The sequence below is a fragment of the Clupea harengus genome, unplaced genomic scaffold, assembly GCF_900700415.2.
Source record: "Clupea harengus unplaced genomic scaffold, Ch_v2.0.2, whole genome shotgun sequence".
Lineage (NCBI taxonomy): Eukaryota > Metazoa > Chordata > Actinopteri > Clupeiformes > Clupeidae > Clupea > Clupea harengus.
The window spans coordinates 40,001-50,000 of NW_024879817.1; the positions used below are offsets into that span (position 1 = coordinate 40,001).

The 10,000-nt window shown below is 43.1% G+C and overlaps 1 long non-coding RNA gene across 1 annotated transcript in view; it reads left to right on the forward strand.

Annotated features, from left to right (window-relative positions):
- Positions 1-10,000, forward strand: part of LOC122130442 — a 59,350-nt gene that overhangs the window by 32,452 nt on the left and 16,898 nt on the right. Inside the window, exon 2 of the long non-coding RNA XR_006151883.1 lies at positions 8,547-8,648. This is a non-coding gene — a long non-coding RNA (uncharacterized LOC122130442). The remainder of the gene's footprint in view (positions 1-8,546; positions 8,649-10,000) is intronic.

Sequence of the window (10,000 nt, forward strand, 5' to 3'; positions counted from 1 at the left end):
AATGATTTTGGGCTTGTTTGTCCGTCCAGCGTCGTAGTGTTTGATCTCGGCTCGCAAAGTTCGTCTGTGTGTGTGTGTGTGTGTGTGTGTGTGTGTATGTGTGTGTGTGTCTGTGTGTGTGTCTGTGTGTGTGTGTGTGTGTGTGAGACGGAGTGATGAGGCAGCTTCGGAGCTTTACTGTCAAATAATGTTGAAGTAGCCAACCTCCCAGGAAGCCATTCAATTATTTTGGTGCCATGGCCTTGCCGCAGCAGTCTGTTTCACTCAAGGGGATCCAGTGCTGGATTGGGCATGAGCTGAGTCTTTTGAAGCTCCACTTTTTGATATCGAGCGGCCATGAAAAGAGATTGTGTGGATGGGTGGGCGGGTGGGTAGAGGTTTAGTTGTGAACACTTCGACTTCCAAATGGGAATTGAATATGCGTTTTGTAGCGCTGTTGGTTCTCCTCCTCCCTGTTTCTCTGACTGGTTGGACTTTTGATGCTTGCTTTCATGTGTGCTGTGGCTCAAGATCTTGTCTTGAGGCACACCCTCACCTGCAGTGTTCAGAGGGAAACATTTGATGCTCGTTGAATGACTTTGAATTTGGTGGTTTGAAAGTCTGGACTGTCTTCAAGCTCGAATTTGTTCTAAATCGTTTTCGTTTCTAATTACTCTTTGCCTCTTGACTATCCTTGAGGCGCTGAAGCCATTTATTAAGCCATTCACTTTGTGCCTTCATGAAAGCATTAAATCTTAAAAAGCTTGCTTGCCACCTGGAAGCTGACGTGTGTCATTAGGAAAAGTTTGAGCTTGCTATCAGAGTTTAGGCTCCTTAACCCAAACGAGGTTCTTGCAGCTGCACTGACACCTTAAAGAGGAACTCTTTGGCGCTTATGCAAGTTCACGTCAAATTAGTTCCCTGTGTCGGTACTCTTGCCTGAACTCAGGCTATTGGCCACCCTGCTGGCCATTCTGTTAATTGCAATGCCATGTGCTTTTGTTTGGCATATGCTTCGGTTTGTTCCCTCACTGTCGTCTGTTACCTCCTGTTCTTTGTTATCGTCTGTCTGTATGGTTAGTAGTTCTGTGCACTGAACTCCTGTGTTTGTAACGTTTCCTGTCAGATTGTGATTTTGTTTTCCCGGAGCTTGTTTGCGATGACCTGTTGCCCGGACCTGTTTTTTTTGCTTGCTCTTCGCTCTCTGTTTTTTTTATCTCTTGCTTTGTGGACTTACCCCTACTCTAGTTTTATTGGGAGTAAAGCTTTTGTTTGCTTTGCCTCCGGGGTCGTGTGCTTAGGTCCTCTCCTTACTGAATCTTACTTCCGCTCCATTGGCTGTGCAGAATGAGTCACGGCTTGGGCTCGCTGTGATGTGCCTGTCTGCTTGAACCAGAGGTCAAATTTTGGTAAAAGGTTAGCGTAGTTATTTTTTGACGTGTTTCCACAAGACCTTTCTGCACCCCATTTTTGTCTCAGAATTGGCTGACATTTCATTTGGTAGGTGTCGGAAAGGAAGACTTTGAAAGACTGACTGTGAATGCGATTAAAACCTGAATGTCAAACTGAGATAATCAGCTTTTTCAAACGTGTGAAATTAGCACTCTGTCGCTCTGAAATTAGCTGAACTACCGACCTGCTCACGACTGTTTCTCAAAGACCGTAGGAGATACATCTCAAATCTCTGCACCACGGTGGTAAGACAACGATGTGTTCGAAAAACACAACCCTGACTAGTATCTGTCCTGAATCCAGCCAGGACCTGTCGAGGCTGTGTGCTCCTTTCAGATTCAAATGGGCGGAATAAACCAAGACTTACTTTTACATTTAAACATTTAGCTGTAATTCAAAGCAACTTTCATGTGAGGTACACAAAAAACAAACCGTTAAAGTTATTGAAAGCAAAGTGGCAACATTTCAGTTTCTTAGGACGTACGTGTCAGACGAGGAAGAAACATGTATATATTCCCTAAATGTTCAAGTGCATCGGAGATTGCAGAAGAGTTGCGTCTTCATCTGTGTTTAAAAAAATGTAATGAATGGCCCTTTTCTCAACTCAGGGCGCGCACCTGTGACCAGGGCTATGTGGTGGTTACTCTAATGAGCTGACCCTCTAATCCAGCCCATGGGGGCCCTCATGGACCCTTACTGCAGCTGCAGTTGAAGGACTACTCATCAAATATGGAAACAGCAGATGGAGGTGATGCAGTGAATCCCGTGTTGTACGAAATAGTCTTCTCAGATGTCTCTGAGGATGCACACGTGTGCACACAAACATGTGCCACCACACACACATGCACACACAGACCAGCAGATTCACACTATCAGACATTGTCCTCAAATAAGAAAGGGTAATCTTTTGTCGTATTTTCATGTGGACGACTTCAGACGACTTCGAACACCCACATTATGTGTGGTATCCAACTCTACTCATATTTAAACCAATCTGGATATCAAATCAACTAATCAGCGATGAACTTTAACACAATAAGTAGTCATCCAATAATCCAATAAATCATAAATCAATCAACCAGTCAGCCATCAACAAATCAGTCAATTATCCAATCATAGGCTCTCCCTTGGGTTTCCCAGCATCCTCATTGTGCATGCTGTGTGTTCTGTGTCCTTCTCACAGCGCCTGCAATGTGGAGGCTGTGAGGCTCTCACACTCCAAACAAGAAAACCATGGCAACAAAACACTCATCAACAATAACATACCAATAAAACTATCAATTACAACAAGAAATGGAAAACACAGCAGTAACTGGAAATTAAGTATGCATGGATAGTACTTAAAACTAAAGGTGCGAATGTGATTATATCACAGCGGTTGGTCGTTGCATGCAGTTACCTATGCTATAACGTGGATGCTTCACTTCACCCTACAAAAGTTTGGCTCTTCTACCAGCTGTTAGATGAGCAATAAACATCTAACAAGGCACAGGGCAGCAATTCACTAACATTACACACACACACACACACACACACACACACACACACACACACACACACACACACACACACACACACACACACACACACACACACACACACACACACACACACACACACACAAACACACATAGCCCAGTGGCATTCTAGTACACATAGGCAGACAACACACACTGCTATTAAAATATTAATCAGTCAGTCAATCAGTGTCCAAAATGAGTTGATGGTCTCCATCTAGGAAGAACTCAACCACTTTTTTCTTCCGAAGCACAGATGGCAATTAAGACTGTTTAAGATTGCTTGCGCAATCACATAATGATAGTTGTCAAACTACAACAGATATTATCATTTCAGTACTTAGGGACTACATATAAAACTGTAAAACAGACCAATTACCTAACACAACAACTAACTCGTAATAGTTTGGTTTTTTTGGGCAAAGATAATTGTTCCTCACAGTCCTTTGGCTGTCCATTTAGTCTTTGCGCTCAAACAAACTCCAGTGTTCAAACACAGTAACTGGCTCTGTTAACAGGAAACAGAAAAAACACACAGTGGCTCGGACCAAGCCGTAAACAATCCCAGCCAATCAACACACAGCTCCCGGGCACAAAAGGGAGGGATGTAATTTGATGGGATGTTGAGCTCAAGTATCAACAACTGAAACAGAATCTCGGACAGTACATTTAATCCATCTGATCACACTGGATGGACCTTCTCAGTGACAACTGGCATTACATTGTCATTACGTGGGAAAAGGATGTTTATTACACAATCCATCACCACCCCTTTAATGGCTTCTCTGGTCTCTCAGTGATGTCATGACACAGTGGTATTAATAAGCTCAGAGGACACACGCTCCATCCCTGTACTAATGTATTTAAACCTTGGAGCACAACGTGGTCCCAGTGGGAATATTGTGGTGTTGTGGGGAATTGCCTTTAAAGCTCCGCTAGTCTTTGTCCTTCAGAAATAAAAATAACACAATGTTTTTAGTTAGGTGAAATATACAAACAGTCACAGCCCAGATCACATATTCCCAAACAGAACACAAAACTCACTGATGTATTCCTTGCGAAAACACTGACCACAACCATTTACTGAATATTGAACCATTGACTGAACACTCTAATAGTATTATCTCATCTGCCTGAAAACACTCAACCCTGAAGGAAAGTGTGTGTGTGTGTGTTATTTTTCCCATGCATGTTTTCTCCTTGCTGAATGCCATTCGCTCTCCACGCAGTATTCTGAACACAGTATGAAGTGATTCAATTATATGATATGGGCTTTGCCTTTTCTCCAGTCTTTCAAGTATAGTCTGCCGGGTGACTGCCCTTCTCTAAGAGTGCTGTTTCTGTAGTAGTGAGAGAGCTGTGTACTCAGATTACGCCCACGTCTGGCTCAGATTAGGCCCAGATTAGGCTCTGGTCTGGCCCAAGTCTGGTGCTGGCGATCTGGGTTGTGATTTACATGTTATCACTATACATGACATTGCCCAGTAAATAAATGTAATTAAACTTATCAGTTGTAACAGACAGCAGAAACAGAAATGGCTCCTTCGTAGAGAATTGAGTATCAGTACTAATTGTGGTAATCATACTCACCTTTCTTTCCAGCAAGCAGCTGCAGAACAGCAGGTGGAATTGCCGCCATATATTTGGAAATCTCAGTCTTAACCGTAAACTTGGCACACGCAATCGGGCGTACGCACACTTTCATACACAGACATACACACACACACGCACAGAGAGACGGACTCATTTGATAGTTTTCATTCCACACCTCCCTAATACATGTTAAACCCCTGATGTCACAATCCCTTGCTACTATTAATTGCACAGAGTCGCAGCGCGTACATCATTGGAGAGAAATAGTACATTGATGAGCGTAAATCATTAGAGAGAAACAGTATATTGATGAGCGTAAATCATTAGAAAGAAACAGTACATTGATGAGCGTTAATAATCGGAGAGAAAGTACATTGATGAGCATAAATCATCAGAGAGAAACAGTACATTGATGAGCGTAAATCATCAGAGAGAAACAGTACATTGATGAGCGTTGATTTTTAATTACACAGAAACAGGGTGATGATAACAGCCAGGGTAATGTTAGGACAGAGAATCAAAGTGCATTACACTAGTATAGGGCACTGTACTTAATAGTCTTTTACATTGTAATGTTGGCAATGTAGGATAAGGTCTTTCTGTGTGTGTGAATATAATGTAATGTAAGGTGTCACAGTGAGCTATTGTTGATAATGTGCCACGATGTTAGGATGGAACATGTAACGAAACTGAATTAATGCGGAAATAATCTATTTTATGTTGATAGTTTATGTGCTCACTTCTCCTTCTTAGTGGATGATAATTGAGGAAATAAAATTGGGTTTGTTGTTTGTCAAGCCCTGAAGGCAGACAGACAGGGAGTGGCTGGCTGCAAAGCTAGACAGCCTCAACATATTAATTTATCCCTGCTCATGATTATAGCCCAGACCCTCTGAATCATTTATAATCAGATATCACAGCGGAGGTCAGTGACTAAGTCTCTGACCACCAAACTAGCACCTAAGCTTTTCAATATAATAAATGTAAACAACAAAAAATATGAATTTAGCCCTGCTTATGATTATAGCCCAGACCCTCTGAATCATTTATAATCACATATCACAACAGAGGTCAGAGAAAGACAAGCAGAACTCTAACATATAAACACGTGGACTTTTCAATTATGGAAATATACACACAAACTAAGCAGCGTGACCCTGCAAGTCCTCTGGGCTCTTTACAGTGAAGCTCATTTCAGTGCGGTGCCTGTGTTTTACTCATGGCCCTGATCGAGGGTAACTGTTGGAGATCGGATCACCTTCATGGCGTGTCTTCAGGGTTCGCCCAATGACAGTAGCACAACAGCAATGCAATTACTAGATGCTAATTACCTCTGTAGTATCGACTCGGCCGGCTTAGTACTTCTATTTTTGAGCCGATGCGGTGTGTGTGTGTGTGTGTGTGTGTATGTGTGCGTGTGTGTGTGTGTGTGCTTGTGTGTGTGTGTGTGCTTATGTGTGTGTGTGTGCTTTTGTGCGTGTGTGTGTGTGTGTGCTTTTGTGCGTGTGTGTGTGTGCTTTTGTGTGTGTGCGTGTGTGTGGGTGTGTATGTGTATGGTGGGACTGAAAGCATCGCAAAGGCATCTGGACCATAAAGTGCAGAGGGTAAGAAGTGAGTGAGAAAGTTGTCCATTAGTCCAAACAAACTCATACACACACATACACACTTACACACACATGCACACACACACACATACACACGCGCGTGCACACACACACACACACACACACACACACACACACACACACACACACACACACACACACACACACACACACACACACACAAACACACATACACACACACACATACACACACACACACACACACACACACACATACACACACACACACACACACACACACACACACACACACACACACACACGTTTCACTGCTTTAATTGACAGTATTCGCAAGTAGTACTGACAGGGGAGGAATCGTCAAACAGGCTTCTGACTGAGGCACTGGCTGCGATGTTCTCTGACTTATGTTAGTCTAAGCAAGTCCATGTAAACATTAATAATGGAAGACATCTCCACGTTTAATATTCATGTCTAAGCAATATTTCAGGGCTCGTTTTCACACAGTGGGGATTTTCTCTCGCTCTCCGACTTTCGGTTTCTATCTCTGAGAGCCATCATTTTTTAAAGGTCATGAGGACAAATATGCTGAATTTAAAAGAGGGGGGATAATTCATTTCTAAAACATTTCTGTCTCAAACTTTCCATTCCGAAATACTTCTAGAAGACTTATTATTTCTCATTGCCCATAGAAGAGAAAGAATGTTGAGGTTAAATAAAAGCCACATTTTATATCTCATAGCTCTTTGTCCTCAGGAACATTATTCGGGGTGAGATTCAGAGTAAAAGAATAAAAAGGACACAAGACTGAGCATTTGTTGTCTTACAGAAAATCAATACCCAACAGAACATTAATTCGAAATATTTCGTGTGACATATCAAGGGTTCCGAACAGGTGAAATCTGGGGAACTGACTCTTATAGCACGTCAGTTATAAGCTGCGCTTGTGTATCGGTGTGTGTGTATGTGTGTGTGTGTGTATGTGTGTACATGCATGTCTCTGTTAGTGTGCGCGTCTGTGGGTGTGTGTTTGTTTGTGTGTGTATGTCTCTCTCTCTGTGTGTTTATGTCTGTGTGTCTACTCTCTCTCACTCAGTCTCTCTCTTATCTTATCTCCACCCATTTCTCTGGCCCTCTGGCCATTGCTCCATCTCTTCCTCTCCCTCACCACCTTCCTCTCCCTCTGTCTTCACCTCTCCATTTTTTCTGTCTCCCGCCATCGCTCCATTGCCCGTGCTAAAATTTCCCTTGGGATAAATAAAGTATCCATCTATCTATCTATCTGTCTATCTATCTATCTATCTATCAATCCCTTATTCACTATATCTCTCTCCCTCCATCATCTCTCCCTCCCTCCAATTCTACCTCTCCTTCTCCCTCCCATTTCATTCACTGAGGGATTGGAGCCTGACGTAAATAGACACACCATCCCCTCCTGATCCCTGTGGCAGACACACACACATACACACACACACACACACACACACACACACACACACACCACACATCATATATTGGGAGTAGGAAGTGAGCCCGGCTCAGTGTGAGTGACACCCTGGGACCGTGTGTGTGTGTGTGTGTGTGTGTTGGTGTGTGTGTGTGTGTGTGTGTTGGTGTGTGTGTGGTGGTGTGTGTGTGTGTTTGTTGGTGTGTGTGTGTGTGTTGGTGTATTGGCGTGTGTAGTGTGTGTGTGTTGGTGTGTGTGTGTGTGTGTGTGTGTGTGTGTGTTTATTTGCTGGCCGTGGCGGAGTTGGGTGTGGGAGGAGTAATTATCCCATCATCCTCTGTGCTTGATTAAAGACAATGAGGAAAATAAAACAAGAAAAAAACGGTTTTATTTTAAAGAAGAGAAACATTAAATTAAGCTCATCTTTTATAATGGTGGCAGCCATTTTGTAGCTACTTGAAGTGAAGCTATTTGAAGTGAGCACACATTTTGGCAAGCGGTTCTGAAGAGGACATCTCTATTGAATGTTCGCCTAGGGAGGCCACGTGTGAAGGATGAGAGCTTGTTTGTTTCTCAGAGTCTGTCAGAGGTCTATGACAAGGGCTGTCGTGAAATGTTTTTGAATAGATACTTGTGAGTGAGAAAGAATTGCATGTTGAGTGCAGGGTGAACAGTAGAGAGGTCTGTAAATAAAAGAAAGAAAAATTACAAAAGGACAACCTGGCCGAAGCGCACTCTTTTTGTGAGTTCTTTGTGTGAACTGTCTCCAAAATGCAAGTGTTTTTTTCTTCTCTGCTATGGTTTTGCATGTGTTGTTCCAAGTCTTTAGACTGCAATGTTCAATCCACTTTGTTGCCAAGGCAAGGCCTTTCATCTTAACATGGTCCTACACGCTGCCATGTCTTTGAAACCCACTCTAATGACTTCCCCCAGACACATTTCTTCTCTGTCTGAAAGTTGAATTCTTTCTTTCAGATGGCCCAGACACTTGAATCTCCCTTCTCCAGCTGAGTGCTTTATCAAACCTCCAAATGACAGATTCCAAATTCCCCGGAATCATTCTACAATAGCATAAAGGTACATTGTCGAGGTGTAAGGAGTGTTACGCTGTGGATGTTTGTTGATGTTTTTCAATGTTTCTATGTGATCACTGATTTTAGTGGCTATAGCATCTTCTCTCTCTCTCTCTCTCTCTTTCTCTTTCTCTCTCTCTCTTTTTCTATCCCTCTCTCTCTTTATATCCCCTACATGCACATAGCCATCAATCTCTTTTGAATTCCCTTTGTTTTTGTTGATATTACTGACTGGTGCTAATTTGTGACTTTATTGCTTCCTTTTCACCGTGCTTGCTGAGGAAAACGAGGCGGCTTTCTCACTCTCTCTCTCTCTCTCTCTCTCTCTCTCTCTCTCTCTCTCTCCGTGGGCAGCTATCTCTTATTAAGCTCTTTTAAGAAGCTGTTTGCTGCCCACAATCACTGGCGCCTGGCAACCTTGAGATATCCTCATCTCTCCTCCGCATTCTTCAGTCTCTCACCTCCACTTTCTTGCTCTCTCTCTCTCTCTTTCTCTCTCTCTCTATCGCTCTCTCTCTCGCTCTCTCTCTCTCTCTATGCGGGAATCTTTAAAACGTTCTCACTCACTCACTCACTCTCCTGCACCCACCAAAACACGCCGTTACGTTGTCAAGTTGGGCGCATGGTGTGAAGTGCTCCCAGCATGTTTAGTGGCTCTGAAGTCATTCATGAGGTTGAGTTTCTATGCTTTCCTTTTTCCAGAAAGAGAAAACATGTGGTAGTTGTAAGCTATGCCATCTTCTAGAGGATTGGATATCCTGTGGCATTAAAAGGAAACCTAACGCTGAAATGAGAAGTGGAACAGAGAGAGAGAGAGAGAGAGTGAGAGAGAGAGAGAGGGTAGAAAGAGATGAAGGCCCATAGGTAGGAGAAAGAGAGAGCAGAGAGAGGAGCAAAGAAACAAAGAAAGAGGGAGGGAGAGAGAGAAAGGAAAAAGACTGTGTGAGAGAAAGAGAGAGAGAGAGGAAGAGAGACAGAAAGAGAGAGAAGTGATGTTAGCAATGCTTGAGCAGAAGACTCTGTGTATACGCATGTGTGTGTGTGTGTGTGTGTGTGTGTGTGTCTGTGTTTGTGTGTGTGTGTGTCCAGAACAGAAGAACAGCTGCTTCAGCAGGAGTGGTGATCTTGGCTCTCTCCAACCACAGCTCATGTCTGCACCAGCTGCCTCTGCCACTTGGGCTGAATTGGAAAATAAATACTTCTCAAACCGATGATTAAATAAACACTCGTTTTTCCCCTATAAACCGCCACTGTGCTGGCTTTAACAGCCGCACCCTCCCAGCGAAAGAAAAAAAAGAACCCTGCAACTCATGAAACGGATTTGTATTCCACTTTATGGGGATTACTCCAGACGAT